Raw genomic sequence first — 6,542 nt, forward strand, 5'->3', positions numbered from 1 at the left:
TTACTACATCCTTTTTGTTGTACCTAGACAATTATAAACCTGGTTTATTAATATAAATCCTAGAGTATAAAATAGAGAGCTTGTAATGTAACTTAATTTTAACCTAGGCGAGCTATCGTCATAAGTTGATATTTCAGTAAATTAAACAAAATAATTTATACTAGATTTAAATGTTATCTATACATACATATAATAAAATTATAGTGTCTGTGATATCAAAAGAAAATATCCAGATTTCAGGGAGATTATGTATTTGCGTTGCTGATAACAAAAATCGCATTTTAAAAACTATTGTCTGACCGCAAGCCGCGTTAGTTCCAGGCAATCTCCGAAACTAATGGGCCGATTTCGACGGGACTTTGACTAAAGGGTATTTGACATTTTTTTTGTTCTCGCGGGTAATGCACTTACGCACTCGTCTCGTGCAGGTCTCGTGTAGGACTCCCGGCCTTACATTCCGGCCGGACTACCCACCGGGCCGTGGCATCTACGTTAGTTTTTCCACCACCCGAATAAGGGTAGCTGACATAGACGAGAATAGTATAGGCTACTTTTTATCTTAATATTGCGTGGACGAAGTCCCGGGCAACAGCTAGTGTTATATGTTAACGATTAATTATTCCGTTGAATTTTTGTTTTTGTATTCTTGAATTATTCAAAATTTCATTCGCAAATTAGCTTTTATCTCGCCACCTATGCCAGATGTTTTTCTCGATTTAGTGCGACCGTATGCTAATCAGTAAGGCAAAATGTGCCGAAAAGAGCGGTCATCTCCGCATTCCACGCGGGCCGCGCGGCTGCGACGCCGGCCGGTCGCGGAAAACCCGCTAAAAACAATATCAACCTTATATTCAAGGAGATTCAACTCTAAACAAACGTAACAGAGTTCATTATACCATGAAATAAACATGTTACAATATATCAAAAAGAAATGATACAACAACCAAATAAGGACTTTAATGTCTTAGCAACAAAACGGAATTTCAACCTGTCAAGAATGTTGGCGCCAAAATTTATATAGGAATGTTACTGTTACGGATTCGGCAGATATGGTAGTGAATCTGATTAATGTCATATTTCTAGTTGGATCTATGCGTGGGATAGTGGCAGAGTTCAATGTAGCTAATAATATTTAAATATCGTGATTTTATTAGTGGAAATCCGGACGACGCGACAGTTTATTGCTATATTTGTCAATTTGTAGCCACACGACGCCGCGATTCCGTATTATTTGGTGTTAGGTAGTCCATAAATATGTATTTCCTAAAATACTTTTAAGGAAAAAAAAAATTTTTTTTTGATTGAATGTCCCCTGTTTGCCTTGAAGAGACATTTACAGATTCACCGGGCTTGAGGTGGCCGAGAACAGATTAAGAGAGTAATTAAGCAAGAGGGCTCCCTCAGGAGCCTCGGCAAGAGCCGTTACTTCGTTATTATTACCGGATTGGTAAAATATTGTTGTGGTTTTATAATATGGTTGACATATCTGTATCTGTATCTGTATACTGGCTTCTAAGTTGATACTGCACGCATTTTTTTATCTATGATCGCCGCCTATAGCACGGCCTTTTTAGCAAACCAGTTAGTCGTGAAGTTTTTCTTACCGCTTTTAAATATGGTTAGGTATCTCGATAGGTATGCGTTTAACTGATTTAATTACCGCGCTGTTTCGGCGTCAAAGAATTTTTGAGTTTTTTTAAAATAACAAAAAGTATAATTATTTGTTTTTGGTTAGTTGAAAAAATAGCATAGCGAAGTAATAAAGGTTTTTTTGTTGTGTTTAAACAGCGAGTTTAACCAGAATGTAGCGATAATGCTAGATAAGTGAATAATGGCTAATTCTTTAGGATGTAAATAGGTACTTGTTGTTTGATCTCAATGAAGTTTATTTTTGTTATTAATATTAAAATTAATCTATGAGACACCGCTGTTCTGTTTAATTAATACATCATTAATTGATGTCGGTGGTTTCGGTTTGGCGCCAGTGTTGGAATTCATTATTCATAAAGGTTGGCGGACACGAGATGCTGGTGGTTTGTGAATCCAATCGCGTTATGTTTTTATATTATTAAAAATAGCTAAAACTGATCCATGATAAAGAAATTTATTATTAGCTGTGAACGTTGAAGCACTTGAATTAAATCATACTTCATCATAATAATATTATAAATGCGAATGTTTAGATGGATGGATGTTTGTTTGTTAGAGTTTGTAGCCTAAACGGCTGAACGGATTTCGATGAAATTTGGCATAGATATAGAGGATAGTCTCGAAGAACACATAGGCTTTTGTTTTTTTTTTTAATTCCATGCGGACAGAGTTGCGAGCGACAGCTAGTGGAGTATAAAACATAGTTACGATGGTTTCCACGAAAGACTTCCATGTTGAATGGGTTGACAGTCATCTTTGTTATTCAAATCTTATTTTAATGCCATTCATATGTGCTGTCCTACCCTGTCGTGCCAAACTAATAATTGTCACGTTTATAAACTGAGCTGATCTTCGTGAGGTCGTCATTAAATTATTTCGAGGTATTTGTTAAAAGGTTCACTGGTCATCATTTAGTTGTTAGAAATTGAAGTCTTAAAATAATGTTTGCGATAAACAGGTTTATTTAGAGCCTGATATTCCAAGAAATAGCCATGCAATTACTGGAGGACAGAAGGGAGTGATCTCTGGACTGTTATGTCTGTTTTTTTGTAGTATCACGTAATTATTTTACGTCTTAAGATCTTACATTATCAGTGAAAGATTAATATATGTTTTGTGCCAATATCCAAGTACAACTACTTGTTACATTTTCTTTATTACTAGAACATGTTTCTCGACAAACCATATTTGTAATAGTTCGTTATTAATCAAGGTTAGCAAGATGTTACTGAACAGATGTGATTAAGAATGTTGAACAGCCAAAGTATTTATACAATGTGTAACTGTTTAATATGGGGTTTCGATGTCGACCTGTAAAACATATTTTCATTTCGCTTAGGGCCTTTCCCACCATTGGCTGATAGAGGCCCAGATAGCTTAAAAATGACGTCACTGTCACATAACAAAATGCGATATTTCCGCCGCATATTTTACACGTTGGATTGTTATCAGACAATTACAATTTGGTGGGACAAGCCTTTATGTTTAAAAAAACGTAAATAATATGTGTAGGATAGTTGATTGGTAGGTTGATTTATTCGATAGAGAATCGTGATAAAAAGCTGTTTTTAATCGCAGCTGTAGGCTTTTTAACCGTGAAAATTTGGTCACGTGTATTTGAACGTTTAAATAAAAAACTGTTGTTTTTTACATAGCACGTTTTCGTTACTATAATTTGCGTTGATGGTTTTATTCTTTCGATCCCTCGTTTATCCCAAAAATTTCTGTCTTTTAAGACTCATTTACTGTTATGTTTATTGCATATGTATTCGATAATACTACACAACTGTCGTTGGATAATGTAGAGCGTGTTGAATCGGTTACCGTGTTGGAACGTAACGCGTCACGTCACGTTATACTTTAAACCGCTATTAAATTAAAACCGCATTAATAAAACATTCACGGTCCGGGATTGCGGTTTAATGTTAGATAAATCCCATATGCTCATTCGATATGTACTGCACATAATGATGAACCGTTTTTTTTCATAAACTTTGATTACGGTTAGATTTTTAATTTAAGGGGTTAACGACCGAACGCAATAATCTATCCAATCGGCAAATATTTGATTATTTAAAAATGATATATCATCATGCAAAGGATAGGGGGTTAGGTTTATTTAATTACTACTTTTCTTTCATCACAAACCCCCTTATCCTACTGCAGTAGGGTCGGCGCAACAGGTTTTTGTCCTCCACGTAATTATAAAAAAAAACAAAGTACTGAGATGACGTCTCAGTACTTTGTTTTTTTTTTTTTAATGACTAGAACTCGTGGTATTTAAGCTATTAGTATTTTAATAAATAAGGTGTGAAATATACAAATAAAATAAGCGTATAAACTGGTTACATCTTAGGTAATGTTTTTACCGGTAATAATCCGGGTCGCGAACTTGACACCATCGTAACTTTAGGTCAGTTTGAGCAATAAAGCAAACGCTTCATGACCTTTCTGCTTCTTAAGATAACGAAGGTATTCCTTTTTTTGCATGTAAGAATGGAAAAGCTAAATTACCGTTACCACTGAACATATGTACAAAAACATATAGTGATTTCTCTTCACTTCACTTTAGTCTAAATCATAATGAAATTTGGATAAGAATGGCGTCATTAAAGACGCTGTAACATATGAAAATGTCGTTTCAGTATTTATTGCTGTTGACTTGTTCCTATTGCTATTTATTTCAAATTCAATCACTTGTTCTAAATTAGAAGTCTATTTACATACTAGTTCTGTATAAAGTGGTTTTAATACCATTTTTTGCTAATAAAAGTTAAATCAAACTATAGGTTACAGCGTAAATATCATTAGGTAGAGTTTTTTTTATTATACATACATTTGATATTTCGCTTGAAGCGACAATTTTTTTGCAACTAACAACTTATTAAATATTTTATTTTTATCTTTAATATCGCTTCCGTGATCGTCGCTTGTCGATAAAATTGGATAAATCGATACTATAGGTTAAGGTCTAATCAATCCTATGTTTGTAACTTGACAATAATGAATAGCTAACAAAAGAGTAAACGTTTAACTTGAAGTTATTAATTAGTGATTACCATAGCTCTATCTACCTCAGCAAATAGCGTTTTAAATCCAATGTTTCTGTTTATTTTTCAAGGAAATTTATGATAACAATGTTTCTGTGAAGGTGTTTTAATAACGTCCAGTTTTCGTCAGCGTTTTCATGTCATTTATGTTCGACAAAATACCTGATTAGTAGACTCTCCGAGATCATATCGGTTGACCTCAATGCGCATCGCCTTTCTAATGTCGGTCAAAATTTTTATTGAGCGCGCACCGCCTTGGACTTGACACGCCCGTTATGTTACATGGGGGTCATTCGGGGGTCTTTGGGGGTCATTAGGTAATGTGAATTGTAGGCCACCGTGATTCGATGATACTGATTATGTGTTGTAAATATATTATGGCTTTTTAAACGATTTGGTTTTGATAGCAACTAATCTGAAGTGATACGAAGTTAGCCGTTGATACGTGTAATTGTTAATGATGTTTTTTAATTGGCGTTTTGTGGTAGTTATTAATCCCCTGCTCCCTCGTTACCCCTATATGTTTTCTTACTAAAAAAGTACAGGTGTCAAGAAAAAACTGGCTTTTTACATATGCAGTGTTCTTTGTATGTCACAAGTTGGTCAATACAATTCCAATAAAAAATCGCATTCGTTTAGATAGGTCAGATATCAGATTACATGACGCGTTAGTTGAATTATTAACATTTATTAAAAGCAATCAGTAATCTGATATTAGGCTTTATTTATGAGTCTACAACACGTACTAATTTGAGAAAGACGGACCTGGAAAAGATTGTTTTTATAATTTCGGTAATTTTAAATTACAAACAATATGTTTGCGACAATTAGAACTTAGGTTAGATACCAACTGTACGTATTCGTAAGCTTTATACGAGTATGTGAATGAACTAAAACAAGTAATGCTTACTTAAGCCGTAGAAATGTAAAGTCAAGGGTAAAGTTTACTTAATTGATATTAAAGTTATGTTTAGATTTAAATGTCATAGTTGATATTATTGTCGTGCAAAAATATTAAATCGTAACATTTATAGCTCAATTTGTTTTATTAATATGACGAATGATATGATTTAATTATAGCAACGACCTTGCTACCGGCTCCGTTATTAAATCACCTTAATATATCAAACGGTTACGTAAAATATACCAGAGTTTAGAGAATAATAATGCTAGAATTGAGAACCTCCTTTTTATAGTCGATAAAAATAAAGTGAGTGTAAACAATTTATGCTAAACTTTTTTTATGATCTCTCTACCTGTTTTGTAGTTCAACATTCTTGAATATGCGGACATCCTTGTAGGTATTAAGTTAGTAGTTTTTATATCACGATGATGAAGAACAAGTTACATAGAGCAAGTAAGATATAACATTGCCACATTATCTTTCAAATAATGTAGTAACTTATGTATGCTGTTTATCGTTTAACTTATGTATTAATTTATCCCCGGCCATCTTACTTATTAATATTATAAACGCGAAAGTCTAGATGGATCAATGTTTGTTAGAGTTTGCCGTCTTAACGACTGCATAGATTTCGATAAAATTTGGCACAGATGTAAAGTATAGAAGAACACATACGCTATTTTTTTAATTTCACGCGGTCACGGGCGAAAGCTACTATAGTATAATTACTGCCGTAGCGTTTTCGACCCCCTGAAATAAACAAAACTATAGAGTAGGCTATTCAAGGCCGTTAAATATCTCTGTTATAATTTCATTAACACTGTGCAGATGTTTTCGAGTTACGTGGAAACATTCACATTTATATAACTAGTAATATTAACCATTTAAAGTTTATATAAACCCATGTTGGTTCGACGTGGGAAGTGCCAGTTCTGCCG

This window comes from Papilio polytes, unplaced genomic scaffold, assembly GCF_000836215.1.
Source record: "Papilio polytes unplaced genomic scaffold, Ppol_1.0 DF822845.1, whole genome shotgun sequence".
In the NCBI taxonomy this organism is placed as follows: Eukaryota; Metazoa; Arthropoda; class Insecta; order Lepidoptera; family Papilionidae; genus Papilio; species Papilio polytes.